Source organism: Dromiciops gliroides, chromosome 3 (assembly GCF_019393635.1).
Source record: "Dromiciops gliroides isolate mDroGli1 chromosome 3, mDroGli1.pri, whole genome shotgun sequence".
NCBI classification, from domain to species: Eukaryota; Metazoa; Chordata; class Mammalia; order Microbiotheria; family Microbiotheriidae; genus Dromiciops; species Dromiciops gliroides.
Window position 1 is genome coordinate 601053347 of NC_057863.1, and position 14326 is coordinate 601067672.

Genomic DNA, 14326 nt, shown 5'->3' on the forward strand with positions numbered 1-14326 from the left:
CAATTTTTGGGGCAAATTTCTTAGAAATAGCAAAACTTTAAATCTGCCTCATTTTTCTAGTTGATGGAAATTTTTACATTAATAGCATAGATTTTCTAATCAGAGAATTATGATAACCTGTTTCTGAAGGTTATTGAGACCCAGAACTGAAATAGAGTGAGAAGTTGAGTCCTAGATTCTTAACTTCCAATTGAGTTTCTGTTGAAAGTGTATCTGGACTCAGGCCATGAGTAAGCCATTAGGTAATTAAGAATCAGGATGTAGCCGGTAATAACTTCTAAGAAATAAAAATTTCCAGCCCAGTCTATTTCAGTACAAAGGAACAACATAATCAGTAAATGCGTGTTGGCTAAGCTGTACTTCAGATGATTTTTTCCTTTTCTAGTTGCTTTCTGATTGATTGTTTTCAGGAAGAATTAGTTGTAAAATACTAGGTAGAGTGGCCTTGCTGGGGATGCTGTAACTTCACTTGTGAAATGTTGGGTTGCTGATTTCTCCCTGGTGGCTCTCTCAGCATACTTTTGCTTTATCACTTTTGTGCAAATACTTGGCTTGGGCTGTCCACTCTCAATAAGTAATACCACCTATCATACATCAAATCTTTCCTTTTCCTAGTCGTCACTAACATTTTAATAGACACAGGGACAAATGTTTTCTTCCATATGTGTTTTTTGTACCAGCGCTGCAGAATTACTGCCCTGATGTAGCTGTGTACAGTGGATGAGATACTTGACCTGTGGGCCTCAGTTTGCTCATCTGTAAAAGAAGTTTGAACTAGATGTAAGGTTTCTTCCAGTTTTATGATCATATATATGTTGATCCTGAATTTCTTGCTTGCTTTTGTATTTGGTTTCCAGAACTCTCAGTTGCCTAGTTTTTGCTTCTAACTCACCACTTAGGATCTTCTGGTTGCACAATGCTGGGTTTTCTTGGTTTCATTGGGCTTTCCGCCAATGCATTTTTATTGATATCTTTTGTTTGTATATCATCATTTCATTTCCCAGTATATCTCTTCCTCTCCCTTTCCCCCTTTCAGAGTTATCCTTTATAATAAAAATTTAAAAGGGTTGTGGTGGTGGTGGTGGGGGAAAGTGGTTCAGCAAAACCAATCAAGTCGGAGAGTATACATAGCACCATATATTGATAGTTCTCTACCCGCCCTCCCCCTCCCCTTCCCCCACACTTCTGCAGAGAAGGGAGGTGCATTCTCATAGCTCTTCTTTGGGGCTAAGCTTGGTTATTATGATTCCACAGAATTCAGTTTTTATTTTTTTTAAATAATTTTTTTATTGTTAGCTGGTTTTGAAATCACTTTTATAATAAACTAACCAACAGATCACAAAAATCTTGCTTTGCTTGCAGTATTATTCTACACTTGTGGCTCTCCAACATTTTCAAAGAAAGGGTGGGAGGGGATTGGTTGTCTGATATCTTTTCTTTCCAGCTAAGTTAGTTAATACAGTTTTGCAGCATTCAATTTTGATTATTTTATTGTTGCTATTTTCAGTTTCCATTTTTTGTTTTTGTCTTACATTCATGAACCATGGTTTGTTTAGTCATTCCCCACTTGATGAACATTTATTTTATTTTCAGGTCTTTGCTGCTACAAAGTGTTTTTACAAATATAATAGTGTATATATATATTGGACTTTATTTTTCTCTTTGACCTCCTTGGGGTATTATGTTCAGCAGTTGTACCTGGAGTTTTAATAGAAATTCACTAATGGTATAATATAATACATTGGTATTTTATGCCTTTTTGGGGAGATTTACTAAATAATTTGTAGGTGTTAGTCATTAAAGATTCTGATAGATAGTAATTATGAAATCTCTTACAGAGTAAACTGTAGGTTTAGACATCATTTTAGACATTTGTCTTGGGCAAGAATTTAGAACTCAAGTTTCTTCAATACCATGCTAATTTAAGTTTTGTTAGATGCATATATATTCATCCATAGATAAGTTGGAAAAAGTGTTGCAATTTGATCCATTTCTGTTTACTTCTGGTGGGAACAGTTTCTCACCAATTCTCTTTATATTCAGAAAGGTAGGGTTATTTATTTATTTTTTTTAATGACGGTGAGTCTGGGGGAATAGGATGTATTGTGGGGGGGGGGCAGGCAATGAGGGTTAAGTGACTTGCCCAGAGTCACACAGCTAGTAAGTGTCAAGTGTCTGAGGCTAGATTTGAACTCAGGTCCTCCTGAATCCAGGGCTGGTACTTCATCCACTGTTCCAACTAGCTGCCCCCTACCAATAAAGTTTGTTTTTTTGTGTGTTTTTTGTTTGTTTGTTTGTTTTGTTTTTTGCGGGGCAATGGGGGTTAAGTGACTTGCCCAGGGTCACACAGCTAGTAAGTGTCAAGTGTCTGAGGCCAGATTTGAACTCAGGTCCTCCTGAATCCAGGGCCGGTGCTTTATCCACTGTGCCACCTAGCTGCCCCTTACCAATAAAGTTTTGAAGAGAAGAGCATGGGATTCCAAGTTAACTCAGACTAATTTTTGAAAATAAGACTTGAATATACATTTTAAGGAAAAATAGAAACAAATCATTTTTGCCTGCTTATTTCTAATATTTTACTTGTCAAAGACTACATACCAGCTCACTAATTGCTTCTTCAAAGGGCATCTTGTAGTTTGGTATAAAGTCATATAGAATCCTTAACCCCCATTGCCCAGCAAACTTGTAGATAAGTGGGATGGAAAGGTTAGGAATTAAACACTCCACTTGGTCTCCAGAATTGCACCTGTTTGTCTTTAGGTTTAGAGACTAATGAGGAACTAAGTGTTACTATTTGTAGTGGGCTACAAACTGTTTTAAGCATGTAGCACTTAAACACACACACAAAAAACCAAAATCAGGGCTTAAGTAGATTTTCAGTATGGACTTCAAGTGAGATGATATAAAAAATTTGGAAAGTGTCGAATATCAATAGTGCGATAAGGTGTGTGTGTGTGTGTGTGTGTGTGTGTGTGTGTGTGTGTGTGTGTAGAGGAGTTGTTTAGAGGACTGAAAGTTTAAGACTCAGTGGTAGGTTTTTGGCTTCCTAGAAAGCTAATGTGATCCTAAGTGCTATTAAATGAGGCACAGTGCCCAGGACTAAATCTGATGCTGTCTACTAGCTCTGGTCTGTTGCCTGTAGATCTGGCCATCTCTTTTCTCTTTCATAGTCGAGTTCCTAGGAAAAACTTACTGTATTCATTGTTAACTATTTCCCTTCTCTTCTCAGTCCCTTGCAATCAGGCTTTTGACTTTATTATTCAGTTGAACACCTCTCTCCAAAGTTTTTCTTTTTTTTTTTTTTAATTTTAGTTCCTCATCCCCAATTTGATATGTGAAACATATGCAGTCATGCAATACCGATTTCCAAATTAGTCATGTTGTGAAAGAAAACTCTTATAAAAACATCCAAGAAAAATATGCTTCAATATGTATTCAGACTCCTTTAGTTCTTTTTCCAGAGATGGATAGCAATTTCTGTCATAAGTCCTTCAATAATGGAGAATCATTAAATTGCTGAGAATAGCCAAATCATTTACAGTAGTACAATATTGCTTTTACTAGATATAATGTTCTCCTGGTTCTGCTCATTTCACTTTGCATCAGTTCATTTAAGTCTTTCCAGGTTTTTCTGAAATCATCCTGCTCATCATTTCTTATAGTACAACAGTATTCCATCACAATCAGTATACCACAGTGTGTTTAGCCAATTGATAGATATCCCTTTGCCACCACTAAAAGAGCTGCTATAAGCATTTGTTTTGTATCTCCAAAATTCATCCTTTTCGGCCCCTAGACAACATTTTCCCACTTAAGCGCCCTCTGAACCGTCTCTGAGCTTTCTGGACGTTGCTTTTTCTTGGGTTTCTTCCTATGTATACATACATAGCAGTTGATCATGGGAGATGGTCAGGTTAGGTTTTAGTGAAATGTTTTTGATTAGAGTAGAATTACAATTAATACAAGTGTTGGGATAGGGTAAAATGTGTGTAAGAATTAGTTTGCTATGTTAACTGGCCCATTTTGGGGAGAGTGACATTTGACTTGAAGACCTGATTTTTTTTTTTTGTTTTGTTATTTTCTGCCTTTTTGATGAAGATATATGTTCCTAGCTTGGGAAGCATGCTGCTCAGGTCTCCCTGATCTGTGCTTAGGCACTCATCTCAGTTGGAGTGTCTTCCTTTTATCCATCATTTGGGATGATTCTCTGTTTTGGGAAATGTTGGAATATTTGACTTTAGACAAAACTTTTTCTCAAATCATGAGATGGTAGTTGCACAAAGCTCTTAAAATGAATGTGTTTTGTAAACCTTAAAACAAGATATAAACATGACATTTAAAACCAGCAAACCACCTTCTTTTTTTTTGTTTTAATGGGTGGGGCAATGAAAGTTAAGTGACTTGCCTAGGGTCACACAGCTTATAGGTGTCAAGTGTCTGAGGTCGGATTTGAACTCATGTCCTTCTGAATCCAGAGCCAGTGACTTTTTTATTTTTTTATTTTTTTGTAGTTTACAAGGTAAGCCAGAACTGCCTAATTTTTGGCCTTTGGTTAAGGTCGTTTTTTGGAGAGTGGGAGGGAGGAATACTGGAGGGAGAGAGGCAGATGGCAGATATTCTCTAAAGGAGATTTGCCACTGCCACCCCCCCCCCCCAATATATCAAGTATTTATTAAGCCATGTGTGGTGTACTGTAAGGCCCTGGGGTAAAGGTACCAAGAAGGAAGCAGCCCCTTTTCACTAGAAATTTGCCTTTTATTTGTAAATTTTTATTCATTATTTATTTATTTTTAAAGAAGTTTGCCTTTTAAAAAAATTAGCATTTTATTTTCTCCCAATTACATGTGAAAACAATTTTTAACCTTCATTTTGAAAACTTTGGGTTCCAAATTCCCTCCCCCTATTGACAAGGCAAGCAATATACATGTGTAGTCATGCAAAACATTTCCATATTAGTGATGTTGTAAAAGAAAACAGACAAAAAGTAAAATAAAACCTCAAGAAAAAATAAAGTTAAAAAAAGAGTTAAGCTTCAATCTATATTTAGATTCTATATTAATTCTTTTTCTGGGGATGGACAGCATTTTTCTTCATAAGTCTTTCAGAGTTTTCTTGGATCATTGTATTGTTGAGAATAGTTAAGTCATTCACAGCTGATCATACAATATTGCTGTTACTTTGTACACAGTACATTTCACTTTGCATCAGTTCATGTTAGTCTCTCCAGGTTTTTCTGAGAGCATCCTGCTCATCATTTCTTATAGCACAGTAGTTTTTTATCATAATCACATCCTACAGTTTATTTAGCCATTCCCCAGTTGATGAGACTCCCTTCAATTTCCAGTTCTTTGCCACCAGAAAAAAGCTGCTATAAATATTTTTGTACATATGGGCCCCTTCCCATTTTGTTTTTTAATTTCTTTTGTTGTTGTTATTTGTTTGTTTTTCGGGGCAATGAGGGTTAAGTGACTTGCCCAAGGTCACACAGCTAGTAAGTGTCAAGTGTCTGAGACCGGATTTGAACTCAGGATCTCCTGAATCCAGTGCCAGTGCTTTATCCACTGCACCACCTAGCTGCCCCCCCTTTTAATCTCTTTTTGGGTACTGACCTAGTTGTGATATTGCTAGGTCAAAGAGTATATATGGTTTTATAGCCCTTCGGGCATAGTTCCACTTTGCTCTACAAAATGGTTGAATCAATTCACTATTCTGCCAACAGTGCATTAATGTCTTATCTTCCCCACATCCCCTCCAATATTAGTCATTTTGTCTTCTGTCCTATTAGCCAATAGAAGCTTGCCTTCTGATCGAGGTGCCAAATGTAGGAAAAATCTGACTGAGCAAAAATAGAAAATAAATGAACACAATATGTGCAAAATCAGTTAAATGCTAGGTTTGGGAGGCCTAGTTATGGAGAAGTGAGAAAGGGTCCATACTGAGGATGGTGCTTGGGTTGTGCCCTAAAGGAAGAGAGGGCCTCTAGAGGTAGAGATGAGTGCCCTCTGGGGAGGGAAGGAGGAAGGGCGAGGGCTGGTGAGCCTGCTATATATGTAAAGACAAATGAATAGGGGGCAGCACCAGCCCTGGATTCAGGAGTACCTGAGTTCAAATCCGGCCTCAGACGCTTGTCACTTACTAGCTGTGTGACCCTGGGCAAGTCACTTAACCCCAATTGCTCTGCAAAAAAAAGGGGGGGGCCAATGAAAAAGAGGCTGCTGAGTAGTGTCACACTTCAGGTTAGGACTCTCAGTCGCCCCACCCTCACTCCCATTGCTGCTCATTTTAATTTCTCCTTTACTTTCCTAATGACCACATCTTTCATCTGCAGCTTTTGTGTTAGAAACAGTGCTTACTTGTGTAGTATTGCTTTTAAGGCTTGAAAAAGTCAGGTAGGTAAGTAGGTAGGTAGTAACATTATAACTAACCCCCAGTTTACTAATAAATTGACGTTAAGTAACTTTCCTGTTGTCCCCAAAATCGTTTATCTTAGAATTTTCCTTTCATTGTGTTGTAATGGCTTAAATGATAAATACCAAGATAATTTTGACTCAATTATGGAGATTGATTTAAATCAAGGATTCTTAATCTGGGGTCCAGGGACTCAAGAGGTGTTTATGTGTGCATGGATAGATTTCAGAAGCTTTTTGAACTTGGATGGGGGGAGAATGACATCTTTATTTTCACTTACTGAAATTTCAGCATTTTTTCCAATTATAAATGTGTGTGTGTATAGATAGATGTATATGTATGTATATATATGTATATATATAAACATACATACATACATGCATACATGCACACACATATACACACACTGCCTTCTCTGCCCCATTTTAGGGTTTGGTCTGTAGGCTTCATAGACTACTCAAGCAGTCTATAACAATAAAGATTAAGAAACTTTGATCTATGTAAACTGACAAGTTTTTGTATATAGGATTTTTGATTTAATAGGATTGTGTTATAAACAGATTAGTGACTCATGCTTGTTTGTTGGCCACCTGCTGGGATGGAATTCCTTTTCTTATGTCGCATGTCTAAGCTTGTATTGAGCAGTGGTTTATGTGTGATTGCTTCTTGTTATTCTTTAGTAAGAATTAGTAAGAAATGAGAAAACCATTACAAAAACTAGTCTGTTGACTACATGTAAAGTCAGCTGTGGCCTTGATGAAAAGGAGACCATTTAGCAGTATTGTTATTACTGTTCATCCTCCATTCTTTTTTTTTTTTTTTTTTTTTTTTGCGGGGCAATGGGGGTTAAGTGACTTGCCCAGGGTCACACAGCTAGTATGTGTCAAGTGTCTGAGGCCGGATTTGAACTTGGGTACTCCTGAATCCAGGGCTGGTGCTTTATCCACTGCGCCACCTAGCTGCCCCAATCCTCCATTCTTGAACACTACTGAAGGTGTCACTAGGGTGATGGCTTGATTTTAAAAATTTTCTTCTTTTCCCCTCTTTCCCTTTTTTTTTGGGGGGAGGGCAGGGCATTGAGGGTTAAGTGACTTGTCCAGGGTCACACAGCCAGTAGGTGTCGTGTCTGAGGTTGGATTTGAACTTAAGTCCTCCTGAAACCAGAGCCGGTGCTCTATCCAATGCTCCACCTAGCTGTCCCTGTGATCTTGATTTTCAAGTGAATTTGATTCATGTGAGGCAAAAGCTGTGCAAAATCAACAATCAGCCTCACTCCCTCCTCCAGAATCATTGAAGTTCATGGGCAAGATAAGAGTCAAGATGACTGACAACAGCCCAGCATTATTAGTAGATAAAATAGGTGCTGCGTTGTGCTCACCAATCTTTTGTCAGTGATTTTAGGTTTTGCAATAGTAGTAAAATTTGCTTTTCAGGGTACTTTCCTAATCACAACCCTAGGAGGCAATAACTCACCTTTCTGTAGTGCCATCCTCACAGTTCAGCTAGTAGTTGTCTTGTGTCTTATCCCAGGAAATAAGACTGACCTCTGAGGAGTGACGTACTTACCGCACTTACACAGGAGTGATGCTCTGATCACTCAGGTCTCTAGGGTAAGCTTGTTGATGTTAACTGAGACTTGAAGGAAGCCAGAGAAGTCAGGAGCAGAGAGGGGGAGGATAGTCGGGAGATGGGGGGTCTTGTTCAAAGAACAGCCTGAAGGCTGGTGTCCCTGGATTGAAGAGGAAGTGGAGGGCACTAAGGTTTAAGAAGCTGGGAAAGGGACAGCCACGTGAATGGCTTTTAAAAGTCACCAGGGGAGGTGCGGACCAGGTTTTATCCCAAGTCCTCTGCATTTGTACTTGGTCATGGTCATCGTATTGCTCAGCATTCCTATGGCTTTCAGAGTTCTTTGTCTTTAGATATTGTCATTGCATATATTGCTCTGTTCACCTTGGACTACTTGTCCTCTGTTTTTCAGAAACCATCCCTTCATCATTCCTCAAACATAGCAGTATCACACCCATCATGTGTACATACCACAGCTTGTATAGCCATTCCCTAATTGATAGGCACCCCTTTAGCTTCCAGCACTTTCCCACTAGAGAAAGAGTGACTATCAGTATTTTTGTGCATCCTTAGTTTGAGGGGTTTTTTTGTTTGTTTTTTTTGCTTGAGACTAATTCTTCCTTTATTTTCCCTTCCCTCCTGTTCTTCCCTCTCCCTGTTTGCCTGTCTCTCCTCTTTCTCTGTTGAGTGGAAAGTATTTTTATCACCTTGTGTGTGTGTGCACACATGTGCTCATGTGTATTGGAGAGAATGCGAATGTGTGTTTGTGTTCCCTCTTTTTACTATTTCAGATGAGAATGAGGTTCAAGTGTCACCCGATCTCCCCACCCCCTTATTTTTTTAAAAATAGATTTCTACTGCCATACTCTAGGGAGTTTCATTGCTGTTGGGAATCAGTTTTCCATTGTGTGGGATTTTTGCAGTGTGAATTAGGGGAAAAAAAAAACCTTCCATCAAGGCCTCTTTAGAAATCACTTATGTAGTATGTTTCCCCTTCATTCTTTTTTTTTTTTTTTTTTTTTTTTTTGGTGAGGCAGTTGGGGTTAAGTGACTTGCCAGGGTCACACAGCTAGTAAGTGTTAAGTGTCTGAGGCCGGATTTGAACTCGGGTACTCCTGATTCCAAGGCCAGTGCTCTATCTACTGTGCCACCTAGCTGCCACCTAGCTGCCCCCCCCCCCCTCTTAACAAAAATACATACAGAATGTTTATTGCCTGATTTTCCTTGTAAGTCAAAGGATATTATGAATGAATGCAGAGACAATTATTTTGGCAGTTTTGCTTTCAAATGATTATTCTGTTGGTATGAATATTTCTCCCCCCCCCCCCTTGTGTTCATGAATTGTTAATTGGTTACTCTTTCAAGAACCTTTTTTGAAAAAATTGCCTTCTAGGTTGAGTTTGTCCTGAAACATTTGCTCAAGAATAGCTTTGCTTCCCAATTTCTTAGAATTCTTAGGAGGGTCGATTTGCTCCTGATGTCTCTCAGCAATCTAAGGCTTTGTACTAGTATTTACAGTCCTTTCCAGAACTGTTTATTCATATTCTACTAGCTTTTTGGGGAATGACAGTTGTATGTATGTATGTATGTATGTATGTATGTATGTATGTATGTATGTATGTATGTATGCATGCATGCATGCATGCATGGAATGCTTATCAGAGATAGTTGATGCAAAATTTTTTTTTCCAGTTGTAAACTTTCCTTATCCTGGTTGCATAGATTTTATTCATGGAAAAGTCTTTTAGTTTCATATAAATAAAATGAATGTCTCTCCTGATACCTCCATCACTTGTTTGGATAAGAATTCTCCATTTAGCCTTAGTTGTGAAAGTTCTGACATGGTTCTCATCTTTTTTTTTAAATGATGTGATCTGAATATGAAAACTTTAGGTTATATATCCATTTTCTGTTTTTTTATTTTTATGGTGTAAGATGGTCTAAACCTGATTCTCCCAGATTAGATAGGGAAGAATAAGAAACAATTGAACTTCATGTTTGATAATCCTCAGACTATAATTGACTTGGCAAAGAACTCCTGGGAGCATTAGAACTCAGTTTATGTTCAAGCATTTGAAGGGATGTCTTATGGAAGAAGGATTTGTCTTCTATTTTTTTCCAGATGGTAAAACTAGGAGCCATGAATTGTTTGATGTTATCTTTTTTGGAGGGGGGTGTGGAGGGAATGAGGGTTAAGTGACTTGTCCAGGGTCACACAGCTAGTAAGTATCAAGTGTCTCAGGCTGGATTTGAACTCAGGTCCTCCTGAATCCAGTGCTGGTGCTTTATCCACTGGGCCACCTAGCTCTCCCCTTGTGAGGGAAAAATCCATCCTCTTCTCAATAATTCTCAGGAACTCAGCAAAGGCTTTATTTTCTTCTCATGAGAAGGAGGCACCCTAGTGTGCAGCTAGTGGGTGCCCAGAAAGGGGGCTCGCAGGCCCTGTTTTATACCCTAGTCCCTAACATGAATGGACTTTCCCCTTTTTCATCACTGGTGGGGTTACCAATCTACGCACAAAAAACTAGCTAATCGGAACCCAGTATTCCCACCCCTCTTCCTTGTATGGGCATGACTCAGGAGTGGACCTTATACTTACTTATATGGACACAACTCTGGAGCAGACCTTTTGAGACCAGGGCTCCTTGAACCATGTGATCTTGCTAACCTGAGGGGGAGATGGGGATCTGAGACCTTTGTCCTACAAACAGGTCAGGGGGAGTATGACTGACTGCACTGAATTGGGTTTAAGTGAGGGAGGGCTGTGCAAAGTCACCAACCTCACTCCTTTCCAGAGCCATCTGGATCCAGTGGCAAAATATATATCGGGACAGTGGAGATGGCTCTGGATATTTAAGGCAACTGGGATTATGTGACTTGCCTAGGGTCACACAGCTAGTAAGTGTCTGAATTCAAATTTGAGATCAATTTCTTCTGACTCCAGGGCCAGTGCTCTATCCACTGTGCCACCTAGTTGCCCCTGTTTGATGTCAGAAAAAAGTGGAATGTGCTTCTCCATGTGGAAGTTTTTAAAGTAGAACCCAAATGACCAGTACTGGGTATATTGTAGTGGAGACTCAGGCGTGAATGAATGTATGAAAAAAAGTATCAAGTGCTTACTTCCTGTGCTGAGGATGCAGATGAAAAGCTCAATCCCCCTGTTCTCAGGGAGTTTCCATTCTAACACACAGGAAGGGTTCAGCTCTAGTGCAGATCAGAAGGCAAGTTGGCTCCTTTGTAAGACCTGGGGGCCTGGAAGAGATAAATGGCAACCTGGCTGGCTAACCATTCTACTGGAATGCTTTTAGTGGGCTGTGCACAGTGAGAACTCAGGGATCAATTGAGGCTTGGGCGCTGGGGTGGAGTAGGGAGCCTGGCTTCCTTCCTGTAGGGTTTCTGCCTGGGCTGGGGGAAGAAGGCAGAATGAGAATGTTGACCGAGAGGTCACTGGGAAGTGGGGCCTCCCAGAGCTCCTCTTGACACCTGGATATAGACAGTGGGTGGTCTGGAGCAGGCTAGATTAGATACTGTGCTCCAAGGAGTCTCCCAGCCCTAAATTCCTGGGAGTCTGCTGATTAAGCCCAGCCTCTTGAAGCTGTCCTTCAAGGCATTTTAATCAGTGGCTATAGTTTTGTTCTTTTCAACCCTTTCTGGTCACTTCCACCTCTCTGCTCCAGTCAGGCCACAGCTTCTACAGTTGTACTTATTCCTGCTTCTTCATCTGATCTACACTTACATTTATAACAAACGTTAAGGCTCTCCTGTGTTCCTGCCATTGTGACATTTATAGTCTTTCAGAGAGAATGAGAATAACTTATATTTCATGTAAGTAGGGCATGGAATAAAGTGATACAAGAAGTCTCAAAACAACAAGCATTTATTAAGCACCTGTGTACAGAGCTCTGTGTTAAGCTCTGAGGATACTAAGAAAGGTAAAAGTCTGCCCTCAAGGAATTATCTTCTGATGGGGGGAGACTGTGAGCAAGCAACCACATGCAAATAAGTTATAGATAGGATCAATGGTAGATAATCTCCGGAAGACACCAGCATTAATTAAGGAGGATGCATGAAGGCTTCTTGTAGCAAGTAGAAAGGAGATGAAAGAGGGAGAAGATTCCAGGTGTGGGCGGCAACTGGTGAAAACCCACTCAGTGGGGAGCTCGAGTGTCCAGTTTCTTAGTGGGAAGTTCTGAATACTGAATGAAGGGTGGAAATAAGGAAGACTTGTGGAGCAGCCAATTACTATGAATCATCAGTGAATAGATAGAAATTAAGTAGAGGAGGGAAGGAGAGGGCATTTCAGGAATAGGCAAGAAAAGCAAGAGTTTTGGAAAGTAGAGTCCAATTTCTTTGTAATATAAAGTGTATCGAGGAAAATAACTGGGGAAAAGATTATAAAGGTATGAGAGCAGTATATTTTTGCTGGTAACATCTGCAAATGTTTTGGCTATCCCTTGCATTAGGAAGACTAAGCCAGCAATGGATGGTTTGGAGGGAAGGAGTTAGATTTAGGAGTTAATTGAAATAATTTAGGCATTTAATGATGAGGGTCTATGCTAGGTGAAGCAACAGGGGGAATGGGAAGGAGGCCGCAGATTGGAATTCTGACACTCCAGCTCCCCTTCTGGACTTTTCCCCGGGTACCCCCCATGCCTGGAATGTACTCCCTCCTCTTCTCCTCCTGGTTTCTTTCAGATTTTAGCTAAAGAGATTATAGGATGAGAATCTACAGGCTACTGATGTGAGGTAACACGGGAGAGAAGTTGAAGAGTCAGAGTGGATGCCGTGGTTTGCAGTATGTTAAACTGGGGGCCCTGATGTTGTCAGGCCCATCTTGTAATGGCCCTTGGTTTATATCCTACCCCTATTTCTCTCGTCCTTTCTTCTCTCCTTGAAATCCTCCTTTACTGATGTCACACACAGTCACTTGAGCTTTCCCTTGCTTAGGGTTAGCTACTAGACTTTCAGCCACTTGTTTCTTTTTTCTTCTTTTAATTGATTTTCAGGAGAATTTCTTTTTTTTTTTTCTTTTTTTGCAGGGCAATGGGGGTTAAGTGACTTGCCCAGGGTCACACAGCTAGTAAGTGTCAAGTGTCTGAGGCTGGATTTGAACTCAGGTACTCCTGAATCCAGGGCCAGTGCTTTATCCACTGAGCCACCTAGCTGCCCCTAGAATTTCTTGCTTAAGCTCCTGGCCATAAAGGAACTAGTGTTTCAGTAAGTCCCATAGTGTCTGCCACATGCATGTGCTCAGGAGGTATTTGCTATGAACCCAAAGAAGCACATTCTGGAGCTTTCCCATTCATCATGTTGTACAGAGTAGTACATTCATGGTGATGACTTTTTCTATAGGTGAGGATTACTAGGTAACTTGCTGTGATTTCACATTTCTTGCAATAATTGCAGGGCTCAAGCCTGAGTTGAGGAAAAGGTTGGTTAAAAAATACTTTTACTTTTAACAGACATTTCTGTCTAGAGAGATTCAGGAATAATCTTTATAGATATCTTACAATTCATGAAGTTTTAAAGACATTACTGAGCTGCAAAGAAAAGGTAAAATTTTGATCATGCTAAATGGAGACATTTTGAAATTTGAATGAAAATTGCAGTACAAAAATAGTTTGGAAACTGTGAAACAACAGTTATTTCAGTTTTGGACAATTCTGAAACTATTTAGGAGGCACAGGAAGTAACTGAAAATTTTTAAATGAGACTGCCAATGAAAGAGAAGATGAAAATAAAGAGAAAACAGTGTAAGTGCTTTATAAAAACTGACTAAAGAGTGCAGTTGAAATCTGGGAAGAACTTCGTGACTAATCCAATATTATTGAATGCCTGCCACGTGCCTTCTGTCATTAGAAATTTTAAAATTTGGAAGTTGTAATGATTTCCATCAACTTATTTATTCATTCATTCATTTATTTATTTTTTTAGTGAGGCAATTGGGGTTAAGTGACTTGCCTAGGATCACACAGCTAGTAAGTGTTAAGTGTCTGAGGCTGGATTTGAACTCAGGTACTCCTGACTCCAGGGCCAGTACTCTATCCATTGTGCCACCTAGCTGCCCCAACTCTTTTAAATATACTGGAACATAGCACTATGAACCCTGTGCCTTAAGGTACCAGTCTAAGTGAAATGAATCTTGCAGGAGTAATAGAAAAGACTTTAGGTAAGTGGTGCTATTTTTTGCATATAGAATGCCAGTGGTAATTTATACCCACCCATACCTGAAAAAGAATTCTCTCTGCAATATTCCTGACAAATGGTCATGTTGTCTTTGCTGGAATGAGGGGGAACCTAGTAACTTCCAACTCCTTTCCACTCGTGGATTACCCTAGTTGTTGGCAAGGGT

At 39.6% G+C, this 14326-nt stretch overlaps 1 protein-coding gene across 12 annotated transcripts in view; it reads left to right on the plus strand.

Annotated features, from left to right (window-relative positions):
- The window catches only part of PUM1 (pumilio RNA binding family member 1), a 178510-nt gene that overhangs the window by 60909 nt on the left and 103275 nt on the right, over positions 1 to 14326 (plus strand). The gene's annotated exons all lie outside the window — the stretch shown is intronic.